Source organism: Narcine bancroftii, chromosome 3 (assembly GCF_036971445.1).
Source record: "Narcine bancroftii isolate sNarBan1 chromosome 3, sNarBan1.hap1, whole genome shotgun sequence".
Taxonomy (NCBI): Eukaryota; Metazoa; Chordata; class Chondrichthyes; order Torpediniformes; family Narcinidae; genus Narcine; species Narcine bancroftii.
Genome location: NC_091471.1, coordinates 364,651,933 through 364,665,035, shown reverse-complemented (window position 1 = coordinate 364,665,035; position 13,103 = coordinate 364,651,933). Strand labels below are relative to the sequence as shown.

At 40.7% G+C, this 13,103-nt stretch overlaps 1 long non-coding RNA gene across 16 annotated transcripts in view; it reads right to left on the bottom strand.

The window, feature by feature from the left end:
* LOC138759553 (uncharacterized) overlaps positions 1-13,103 on the bottom strand; it is a 596,266-nt gene that overhangs the window by 214,662 nt on the left and 368,501 nt on the right. For 14 of the 16 annotated variants that reach the window (XR_011354926.1, XR_011354930.1, XR_011354928.1 and 11 more), the window contains one exon: positions 5,715-5,781. The exons of the other annotated variants lie outside the window; for them this stretch is intronic. This is a non-coding gene — a long non-coding RNA (uncharacterized lncRNA). The remainder of the gene's footprint in view (positions 1-5,714; positions 5,782-13,103) is intronic. 16 annotated transcript variants of the gene reach the window in all.

Here is a 13,103-nt window from a genome sequence, read left to right as displayed (position 1 = left end):
TAGATTTTCTCAATGTTGGAAAGTTTTGCCAGTTTCCAAAACCTTTTGCAGGGCTTTTCACTCAGAGATATTGGTGTTCCCCCATACCAGACTCTGATGCAGCCAGTCAGCACACTTTCCACTACACATCTGTAGAACTTTGCCAAGGGTTTCAGTATTATACCAAACCTCCACAATATCCAGAAGACATTTAGCATCAGATTCACACATCTGTAATACCTCCCATTTGGTCCATATCCTTCCAAATTGTCTCACTCATGGATCGGTCCAAAATGGCTTTCAAATGTCACAATTGTTCCATCTCTATCACTTCCTCTTACAGCTCATTCCATGCACCCACCACCCTCTGTCTTAAGAGTTACCTCTCTTAACTTAAATCTATATCTTCCAGTTTTATATTCCCTATCCTGGGAAAACCAATTTTATTTACCATATCTTAGTCGCTCACGTTTTTATAAACCTTTTCAAGATCCTTCCTTAACCTCCTCCAGTCCAGGGTGAAAGGTCCCAGCATTTTTAGCCTTCTCATAATTTGAGCCAACCAGACCCAGAAAAATTCTGTCATTTTTCCACATATTCATGTGTCAACTCCAGTTCAGTTTGTATCAGAGCCCCATTCTAGACATTTGAATGCAAAAAGTCTGGGTTAACATTCTGGTGCAGTAGTGAGAGAATGCAGCGTTGATTGAAATGAGTTGTCAAGGTAAACCTGGGGCATAAAACAGCAAGTTATCCTCAATTATGTGCTCAATATTTATTCTTCAAAGGAGCAATGGTAAAAATAGACATCTGGTCATTATAACATTCTTGTTTGTTGGAGCTGGTTGTGCTTTAAATGAGCTGGGATCTTTGCAATCGTGCTTACCTCTCAGAAGTACTATAAAATGGTGTGGTTGTACAGAAAAAGGAAACAGCATTCTGCTAATTTATAATTAATTCTCAGAGCCTGCAACTGTTTGCAGAGGTTTTTAAAATGTTGTCTGAACCCCAAGTAATTTCTAACCTTCAGCCTTCGCTAATTTTTTTTTCAGCTCTTCAAAGGTTTCCAGTAGGCTTGAGCGTCATGAGGCATAACCTATTGCTACAGAAACCATGCTCACTTCCCATGGCTAATACGCTCTTCAGATGATAATGGATGGTGTGCCATAAAATGCACTTGAGCATTTTCTCTCCCACACATATTTTTATTTTGGTTAACAGAAGAAAGTACAAGTGGAGTAAAAAAAAGTCAGGGTGATTGATGCTACCTGCAGATACTTATTTAAATGTTCCAGTATAAAAAAAACAAGCAAAGCGCTATGACTGTCCCAGTGGAAGATTTCTGGTTTACCTGTGAAATGCCATTGAAATATCTTAGAGTGCTTGATTTTATTGTATGTAAATTTGAATTGTTGCCTCATTCAGTTTTTCAACAATAATTTTAATTCTTTCTGATTAGCTGGAGTGATATGTAAGCTATTGGGACATAAGAATATTCTTTCAATGACAAGGAATGTAACATTCAACCATTCAGTGTTAGAGAACACTATTTATCCAATAATTGGAATATTGTATAACAAGCATTGGCTGAGAGAATGAATTTTTGGCCAACTTTAGAAAATTACTTTGAAATGCAGCAGATGTAAACACAATGTTAAGCTTAAAAGGCAGATGCTGAAAACCTGAAAATTCAAAACAAACACAGAAAATACTAGAAGCATTTAGCAGACCAGGCAGCAACTGTGCACGGAGAAACAGAGTTAATGTTTCAGGTCAAGGACCTTGCATTAAAAACTAGAAAAGCTGTGGGAAAAAAAACTGGTTGGAACCATAAAAATGTACAGCACAGAAATGGGCTCCTTTGGCCAAGCTTGTCCTTTCTGATAAAGATGCCCACCGACTTTTCTCCATTTGCCTTGTATCTCTCCTCATCTGTCTTATCAAACCTGTCTAAATACAATTGGAATGTTGGATTTGTACCTGCCTTCATCACCATCTCTGGGAGTTTATTCTAGATAGTCACCCCCTCTGTGTGGGGAAAAAAAATGCCCTTCAGATCTCCTTTAAATTTCTCCCTCACCTAAAGTCTGTGCTCTCTACTTTTAGAGATCCTTGCCCCAGGGGATACAAAAGACTCTGCCTATCCACCCTATCTATGCCATTCATAATTTTATAAACATCCACAAGATCACCTCGCAGACAGTGAGCATAAACCCAGTCTATTCAGTCTCTTCTTATCCATCCCAGGCAACATACTGGTGAACTTCTCTATGAATATCATATCCTCTCTGTAATATGGTGACCAAAACTATACACAGTAATTGAAGTTTGACCTCACTAGGGGTGGGGACAGGTGTTTTTCTCATCCATCTCCACATTTATTGGATTATTTTCTGTAATTTTTTTTTGCCAATTTCAATGGGATCCCATCACCAGCATAACGATACAACTTCCTCCTCTTCCATCTCCTCCAACCACTTTCTTCCTCAACATATTTTCCCATGCAACATCTACCCTTTTACTTCTTCCCCATTACTGTGAAGCAGTATCTTTTTTCTCCCTCTCCTCTCATGCTCTCTCCTCCTGTCCATAGATGTGCAATACATTTAATTATCAGTTTGCTTCATTTCATTCTCTCCTTTTTCTAACTTTTTAAGGCAATTGTTACCTTGACAACTTTGACAATTGAAATGGAGCCAGTAGATAGCTTTAAATCCCTAAGAGTAAATTTCTCCAAAGATCGGCCCTGGACCTGGCACATTTATGCATCAGCCAAGAAGGCTTAATAACGCCTCTACTTGTACAAGTCCCCAGTGTCCCACAGCAATTTCTACAGATGCACCGTCAAAAGCATCCTGTCAGGATGCATCACGATGTGAGTTGGGAGCTTCTCTGCCCAGACAGCAAGGAGCTGCAGAGAATTGTGAATCACATAAACCTCCCTTCCTTTATTGATTCTATCTTCATATTCTGATGTCGCAGAAAGACACCCAACATAAACTCAAGGACCACACTGTCTTCCTGCTCCCCCATCAGGAAGAAGGTTGAAGAGTGTGAAGTCTCACACTGCCAGATTCAAGGACAGTTTCTTTCCTGCTACTATCCAACTACTGAATGAACCCCTTACTCTTTTTGAAGTAACCTCTCACTGTAACTCAGTTCTCTGTATTATGTTTTATTCTGCTACAGTTATGTAAGAGGTTAGCGAACTCAGCCGATGACATCATGAGCATCAGTCTTCACTCCATCGGTGACACCTACAAGAGACGGTGCCTTAAGAAAGCAGTCTCAATCCTCAAACGCCTCCACCACTTAGACCATGCCCTCTTTAATATGCTCCCATCAGGAAAAAGGTACAGGAGCCTGAAGACGAGAACTCAGCGGCACAAGGACAGCTTCTTCCCCACTGCCGTCAGATTCCCGAATGAACAACGAACCACAGACATGACCTCACTTTGCCTTTTTCTTTAACTTCCAATATTTTTATTTATTTTGAAATATGGTTTATAGAAGCAGTTCCACTGTGATGCTGCCACAAAACAACACATTTTGTGACCTGTTTGTGACAATAAATTCTGATTCTCTCAGGCATCTGAGAGATCTATTAAAAAGAGAAATAAATATGGACAAAATAATAGAACATCAATGGCTCCTTATGTACCGATTCTGAAAATGAGGAACACCTTTCAATGTTCGAGGTTGTACCTATAGCACGGATCTTTAATGACACTGGCAAGTCTTCTACCCCAATGAGAGAACAAAACTGCGGTATGCTTGTAACAAAGGATTTCTATCAAATGAAAATGGATGCTAGAAATCTTAAACCAAAAAAAATTTAGAAATTCTGAGTAGGTCAGGTCACATTAGTGGAAGGAGAAACAGTCTCCAACCTGTGAATATTAACTTTCTTTCTTTTTCCATAGTTGCAGACTTACTTTCAGCGCATGTCCAGAATGTTCTGATTCCTGTACATCAGATAAATAGATCTAGTCTCCTTAGTTTCATTTCACATGGTGAAAAGTGACGGTGTAATAATATTAACTCAAAATAAAGGGCAATTTTTAACTTCCCTGGTTAGAGGAGCAGACTTTTAAAATGCATCCAGTCAATTAACCTGGCCCACTCCAGTCACTTAATCTTTCCAAAATGTTAATATATCCTCTTGAACAGGCCCATGGGAAATCCCACTGGAAGATGGACATCTGTGGAACATAAACCCAGCAAAGTACGGGCCCTCCAGACAATGATGTTTCAACCATATAACCACTTAGAGCACAGAACAGGCCAGTTCGGCCCTACTAGTCCATGCCGTAACAAATCCCCACCCTCCTAGTCCCACTGACCAGCACCCGGTCCATACCCCTCCAGTCCTCTCCTCTCCATGTAACTATCCAGTCTTTCCTTAAATGTAACCAATGATCCCGCCTCAACCACGTCTTCCGGAAGCTCATTCCACATCCCTACCACCCTTTGCGGAAAGAAATTTCCCCTCAAGTTCCCCTTATAATTCTCCCCCTTCAACCTTTAACCATGCCCTCTAGTTTGAATCTCCCCCACTCTTAATTGAAAAAGCCTATCCACGTTTACTCTGTCTGTCCCTTTTAAAATCTTAAGCACCTCTATCAAGTCCCCCCTCAATCTTTGGGAACCTACTCCACAACAATCTAATCTTCCTCCTACCTCACACCCATAACCCTCTATTTTTCTAACATCTATGTGCCTAATAGCCTGAATACGCCTGAGATTGTCTAATCTGGGAAGCTAAGCGGGCTCAGGACTGGTCATTGCTTGGAGGGGGAGACCGCCTGGGAACACTAGGTGCTGTAGGTTTCTGTGAGGGCCGCTGGTCAAAGTGGCCTTACGGTGGACAAAAGTTAAAGTATTTCATGTACGGTACATTCTAAATGTAGTATTACGTGACAATAATGGAACCTTTACTTTTATCTAAGAGACTTTTCAAAGTCCCTATTGTACCAGCTGCATTCCAGGCACCCACCACTCTCTGTGTGAAAAAACTTACCCCTGACACTTCCCTTAAACTTTTGCCCACTCACCTTAAACTCCTGACATTTACTATTTGTCTCTCTTTTAACTATGTTCTGATCACCTTCACTGATTTCATCAAGACTTGATCAACAATTTACGTCTGAAGCTTGAATGATTGGAATTCAACAGTCAAGTCAAGTTTACTCTCATCTGACTGCACAAGTACAACCCAACGAAGCAGAGTTCTCTGATTCTTGGTGCAAAACACACAGACAAACAACCAGACATAATGCACATGCAGACAAACAATATATATGCAGGACAAGTATTCATGTATACATATATAAATAAATTTTTTTTGTTAATGTGAGAGTCTCCGATGGTTAATGTGAGCAGTTCTTTTGGTTGTTCACTGTCTTTAGGAAGAAGCTATTTCTTATCCTTGTAGGTGCTGATTTTATACTCTGTATCTCTTTCCCAACGAGAGCAGCTGAAAAATACTGTCTCTGGGGTGGGTGGAAGGGGTCCTCAATGATTTTGCACGCCCTCTTCAGACAACGATCCTGGTAGATCATGTCAATTGCGGGGGGGGGGGGGGGGGGGGGGGGGGGGGGGGGTGGGGGGTTGGGAGTGAGACTCTAGAGGCCAGCTTATGACCAAGAACAGGCTCAGTGGGATAAATTTTTGAATATACTTCCACCAAGAGAGAAAATGCACGCTTCACAAAGGAAGTCTTTGACTAAACTTACCTTGGTCTTCCATCTTTGTGCTCCAAACCACATTCCTTCAGTGCTCAATTTTCTGTTCCCGGCAATTCTGTCAGAGATTGATGCAATAATATTGTTTTTATAAAACTGAAATTATTTCTGTGTAGCTTTTGAAGGGCATAGATTACAAAATGTAATTTCAAGGAAGAATTCATGAAATAGGTCTGCATTCATCGGTGATAATAATGTTACAACATATGCAACAATTATATTTTCTGTGCAGCAGGTTTCCTTATTACAGAGATGTAATGATAGATGTCATACAGATGGAGCATTTCATCCCCTGTTACCATGTATTGATTCATTACTTATTCAGGTCAAGAATGAAAGTACAAAGCTGTAGTGGACACTTAATATTTTTTAATGTTACAGACTTAATAGAGGTCAATAATCCTTTCAATGCATGTTGAAAAAAATCATACATTTTCTACATTTATAAGTCGATGCTCCCTGCTGTGGAAATAATTCAGAGGATATTAGTTACTGTACTGGTACTTGCTTTAATGCTTTTTGTTGGAATATGACTTGCTGCAATATGCCATGCTGGAAAAGGAGTGAGTCAGAGATTCCTTCCTCAGGATAAAGTAAAGTCAAATCTAAGCCCAAATGATATAAGTACAAAATCCATATCAACTCTTCAATGCAGTAACTGAGAAAGAAGATCCCTGTAGGAAGTGTCATCCTTTGAATGAGACGTTAAACCAAGGTCCAAATTGCTCCCTCAGTTGGATGTAAAAGGACCTACTATGTCACCAGAAGAGGAGTACTCCCTGCTGTCCTGGTTACTGTTCATCACTCAACCAATACCTAATGTTGTTGGTCCATTTATTTAACTAAAAGTAGAAATGCAATGCTGAAGAAACTCCACAGGTCAAATAATGTATTTTCTGATAAAGTAAAAGATAAAGATCCACTGCATCCGGTGGTCCCATTGTGGCCTTCTCTACATCAGAAGAGATTGGACTCAGACTGGGAGATCACAGAGCACCTTCGCTCTGTCTGCATCAGTGACAGGGACCTCTCAGTGGTCAACCATTTCAATTTAGTACCCCACTCACGTGCTGATGTGTCTGTCCATGGTCTCAAGACCACCTGTAAATTGGAGGAACAATACTTAATTTTCTGTCTGGACACTCTCCAACCCATCACTATTCTGTGTCTTGTCTTTTGTGTTTGTTGATTTTTGTGCTTTGTGTATTCTTTTATTAATGGGTGTCCAGCACTTTGGAGCAGCAATCCATGTGCTTAAAATGTGCTTCGTAAATTTGCATCAATTTAAATTCAAAAAATTCAATATTGACTTAGGCTCACCAGTCTATAATTTCCTGGGTTACTTTTGGAGCATTTTTTGTAAACAACGGAACAATGTGAGGCACCTTCCAATCCTCCTGCACCACACCCTTGACCAAGGACATTTTAAATATTTGCAATTTCCACACGACCCTCCCTCAAGGTTTGAGGGAATATCTTGTCAGGCCCTGTGGATTTATCCACCCTTATTTGCTTTAAGACAGGAAGCACTTTCTCCTCGTTAATCTGTAGAGGTCCCACTGTTTGTTTTCCTTACTTCCCACGACTCTGTGCCTGTTTCCTGATGAAAAGACATTTTGGCTCCATACAAAGCCGACTACTCTGATCTTCAAGGGGACCAATTTTGTCCCTTACTATCTTTTTGCTCTTAATATACCTGTAGAACCCTTAGGACTTCCCTTCACATTGTCTGCCAAAGCAACCTCGTGTTTTTTTTTGCCTTCCTGATTTTTTTCGAGGCTTTTCTTGCATTTTTAAAAAATACTCCTCAAGTACCTAATTTGGTTCATGTTGTCTATCTCTGCTATACACCTCTCATTTCTTCTAAACCAGATCTCCAATATCCCTCAAAAACCAAGGTTTCCTATGCCTGCTAACCTTGCTGTGAATCCTGACAGGAACATACAAACACTATACACTCAAAATTTCACCTTTGAAGGTCCTCCACCTACCTCACACATCCTTGCCTGCAAACAACCTATCCCAAATCCACACATTCTAGACCCTTTCTCACTTCCTCAAAATTAGCCTTTCTCCAATCTAGAATCGCAGCCTGAGGCCCAGACCTATCCTTCCTCATAGTTAACAAAACTAATGGCATTACGATATCTGGGCCCAAAATGTTCCCCTACACATACCTTGATAAAGGGCTCCAGCTTGAAACGTTAGTTATGTGTCTTTATTTTTGCTCCATAAAGTGCACTGTTTGGCCAGCTGAGTTTCCCCAGTGTTGTGTTTTTACTTCAATCATGGTGTCTGCAGACTCTTGCATTTTACTTCCGCTGCTTTTTTTTGATACACAGTGCACATTCATTGGTTTGCTCTCTACATTACAACATTCCTTAGTTTGTAAAACACTGACTTTAATGAAGGTTGTGCAAGGTGCTACAAATTTTCTTTGGAGAAAAATAAAAAATATACATGAATATAATACGTGGAACACGCTTTATAGCAATTAACTGCAAGAGGGTATCACGCTGTCGATGAGTACGACCGGTAATTAAGTTACCATTGACAGAAACAAAATAGAATTAAGGAACAACAATGAAAGTCCAGCAAAGGACTTATTAGCTGGGTGAAAAATTATTTGTAAGGTGCAATGTCATCACAAAGGCATAGAAATTACATATCCAAGGAGGGGGTTTATTTGCGAATCAGCACACTCAAAACCATCGACATGTTGAGACTTCAAGCTGGCAGCCTGAATGTTCCAGTCTGTCTGTGGCAAAGTTACACCGCTGCAAGCAGCTACACCACATGGCTCTCCTGTCCAATGGGATCACATTATCGAGAGAACAGCATGACTTTGACTAATATTCAACTACAATGAGGATCGTAAATGAGGAGAAGTGAAAGGCAGCTGATTATGTGCTCAGCAGTGAGACAGAAAAGACCAGAAGCAAATAGTTTCACTGGATATAGTGGAATAACCCTGTAATAACAGGGTGGATTTCAAGATAGGTCAAAATTTTAAACTTTCAATAATGACAGGATGAGATGGCTGCATCAGTTCTGATCACCAACCGGGCTGGAGTTGCAATCCTCAACAAAGTTCAAGGCCTTGTAGCAACCTGCTGTCAGCCATCCACCCAAAGCAGCACCCAGGAATGAATCAGGAATGATTGATTACATTTTTCATTACTCCTTTGATCTAAGTACTGTGACCAAGGAAAACAGAAATGGAGGAAAGTGTTTTAAAAAAAGAAAACTGCTCCATGAACTATTGAATTGTTTCAAAGATGCTCTTGGTCTTTAACTACCAGAATTGGGCCTCATTAGCAGTTGAAACAGTTTTGCGTCGTGTGCATTTTGGCAGAATATCTGAAAAATGCTTTAAGCTGACCATTTTAGAAGGGGCTTCCCCAAGGTCAAATATCTGCTCAATCAGCAATCTCATCAACTTGAAGGCTCCTCATTACAAATTGTTGCACGAGGAAAGTAAATCTAGTGGCTAATGCTTCTGTTACCAATAAGGCTTCAAGGTAATGATAATGGGACATGTTTAAATAATCGTAATAATGTCAATCTATTGATTGAGTTAGTCATTTTAAAATGAACATATTGCTATGCAGAATCCTTGGTTGAATCTTAGAACCAACAGTGTGTACCTGCCCTCCAACTGTCTCTGCCAGGGTACAGAGTAGACAGGGAGTGGGGCAGTTTTTCTTCTATATGGAACTGACTGCTTTGACTTGCAAAGCATAGAAACTTCAAATGAATGCCCTACAGATCTACAGCACCTGAATATGCCTGAGATTGTCCGAAGCTAAGCAGGCTCAGGACTGGTCAGTACTTGGAAGGGGAGACCGCCTAGGAACACCAGGTGCTGTAGGTTTCCGTGAGGGGTGCTGGACCAAGTGGTGACAAAAGTTAAAGAATTTCATGTATGTTACATTCTAAATGTAGTAGTATGTGACAATAATGGAACCTTTACCTTATAAACTAAGAGTAAACCCACAAACACAAAGTAATAGGAAGCCTTGGAGAGAAGCTAATTTTAAAATGGTGGGATTGGAAGTGGAAAGCAAGCAAAGTGAGAAGCAAATAAAGGTAACACAAAATAATTACTTTTATTCTTTGTTGGAATAAACATAATGAAATAAAACCTCTGGTATCTGGAAGCTATTGCGATTGCTGGATAAGTGAATTTTCTGGTTGCTTGAGTGTGTGTTGTGTGATTGGTAAATTGATGGCACAGTGCACCAATTTTAAATTTCAGTACTTTTTACCTATTTATTTTGTGATTTTTTTTTGTTGGTTGCTTGAAATTCCAGATAAAAAAGGTTTTACTGTTCGCAAGTATCTATACACATATATAGAACAGTGATCATGTCTCAACTTTAACTTACATAATTAATTTAGAAGCTTTCAAACAGTTTTCATGTCGAGAAGAATAAACACACAAATTCAACAAAATATAAATAAAAAGATAAAGAATGAATAAAAAACTATAACGCACATGATTAGGATATAACTATAATGGGAAAATTACCAAGGTGGCCTTAAGATGAAAGATGTGAAGTCAGAGAGAAATAATGTTGCAAAATTAGAATGACTGAAATAAAATCAAGTGAAACCATGACATGCTCCTTGTGGTTGTGGGGGTGGAGGTGAGTTGAAGGATTAGTAATTGTTGAGTTCTTTGAAATGATGACTGAAATTTTAGTACTTGAATATTTATAAGGCGGCAGGAGCAGCTGGAGTGCTTCTAAGAATACTTAAGAAAATTAGCAGAGAAATTAAGAAGCTGTGCTGAAGATATTAGGCTGCTCATTAATAGGAGTGTTATAGAAAACAGCTCAATAGATGAGTCAGAGAATTATAGATCTTGCAGCCTGGTGTGTGCAGAGACAACAAAATGAGAGACAAATCAGAAACCCATTCAAGTGGATTTAACTGCAATTTCATAGAGTAAATGATAGCATCATAAAAGGCCAGATTTTGCTGTCGGAACTGAACTGGAGGGTGCTGGCACCATAATGCATGATTAGCCCTAGCTCGGTCGACACAGTACAGGATCTACACAAAATTTGTTCTGTAACCTCATTAACATAATTCCAGTGCCAAGTCAGTGTGCATCAGGATGTGCTGTAGATTATGGCATTCCTTTCCCTCTCACAGGGAATGTGTTCCATCACTGCAACTGGAGGTGGAAGCTAGTCCACAGGTGTTTGGCCTTTTGCCATGTCACTGGGAATCGTAGGTGTGAAAGAACAACCCAAATTTCCTACACAGTTCTGGAAACCTTGATGTGAAGAGGTGGGGTATGGAGGAGAGGTCTTCTTCCCAGGAATCCCTGTGGGCTGCTAATGGAAGGACCTAGTAAACAACATCAATAGTCAGAATGAAGCCTCAAGGAAAAGGATGTTGCACCATTGCAAGTTTAATGGTCAAGGCTAGTGTTTTCAATCTCTTACTGCTGCAGTTAGAGGTTCCCACCTGCTTGAAAAGGGCATTAATCATCATGGTGCCCAAGAAGAGTAGAGTGAGCTGCCTCAATGACTATCACCCAGTAGCACTAACTCCTACTGTGATGAAATACATGAGAGGTTGGTCAAGGCCAGAATTAACACATACTGGATGCATGGCAATTCGCCTCCCGGCACAATCGGTACGAAGCAGATGCCATATCACTGGCTCTCCACTCAGCTCTGGATCATCTAGACAACAGCAACTCATATATATAGCTACAGCTCAGTCTTTAACAGTATTATTCCCTCAGTGCTGGTCAACAAGATTCAAACCCTAGGCCTTTACACCCCTTTCTGCAGCTGGATCCTCATCAGAAGACCCCAGTCAGTATGAATTTGAAATAATGTCTCCTCCTCACTGATAATCAACATGGGTGCATCTCAAGGTGTCTGCGAATGCCGTTCAGTCTACGGAACACAACTCGAAAGTCTCTAAACATAGAAACATAGAAAATCCAGCATGTGCACCTAGACTTGGTAGGCCCACTTTCACCAGCTCGGGGATATACGTATCTGCTCACGTATGAAGACTGGTCAACCAGGTGGCAGGAGTCTATTCCTATCATTAAGATTTCTGTGGAGACAGTCGCTGGGGCTTTCGTGGATCGTTGGATTCAATATCTCGGAGTTCCAATCAATATTACAATGGATCGAGGGTCTCAGTTTGAGATGGTGTTATTCCAAGCTCTCACTGATCTTCTGGGCACTACCCGTATTCGCACTACAGCTTACCATCCGCAGGCTAACGGCTTTGCAGAGTGTTTCCATCGACATTAACAGTAGGTGGTGATGCACCTAATGTGGAGCAAACATTTGCCTATGGTTCTCCTTGGAGTACATATTGCTGTCAAGGCAGATCTTGGATGTTCGGTGGCAGAGCTAGTACATGGCATTACGTTAACCTTGCCAGGTGATTTGTGAATCCAAGTCCAAGCGCAACACTCTATGATCCGGCTTGTTATGTTCATTGTCTTTGGGACAAGAGGCAGCTCACTCTACTCTTCTTGGGCACCATGATGATTAATGCCCTTTTCAAGCAGGTGGGAACCTCTAACTGCAGCAGTAAGAGATTGAAAACACTAGCCTTGACCATTAAACTTGCAATGGTGCAACATCCTTTTCCTTGAGGCTTCATTCTGACTATTGATGTTGTTTACTAGGTCCTTCCATTAGCAGCCCACAGGGATTCCTGGGAAGAAGACCTCTCCTCCATACCCCACCTCTTCACATCAAGGTTTCCAGAACTGTGTAGGAAATTTGGGTTGTTCTTTCACACCTACGATTCCCAGTGACATGGCAAAAGGCCAAACACCTGTGGACTAGCTTCCACCTCCAGTTGCAGTGATGGAACACATTCCCTGTGAGAGGGAAAGGCATGCCATAATCTACAGCACATCTTGATGCACACTGACTTGGCACTGGAATTATGTTAATGAGGTTACAGAACAAATTTTGTGTAGATCCTGTACTGTGTCGACCGAGCTAGGGCTAATCATGCATTATGGTGCCAGCACCCTCCAGTTCAGTTCCGACAGCAAAATCTGGCCTTTTATGATGCTATCATTTACTCTATGAAATTGCAGTTAAATCCACTTGAATGGGTTTCTGATTTGTCTCTCATTTTGTTGTCTCTGCACACACCAGGCTGCAAGATCTAACCTATTCCTACACAGCTGGCCTCACCTGCAGTGTCTGTGCCAAATTATTTACAATGCTGTACTCATGTGTTCCTCCAATATGATGCTGTTCGCAAATCACTTCAGCCCATTTACAATGGTCCTTTTCAAGTCTTATGATGGCACCCAAAGACTTTTGTGATTGACAGAAATGGCAAAGTTGACGTAGTTTCCATCAACTCGTTTTGAAGCCA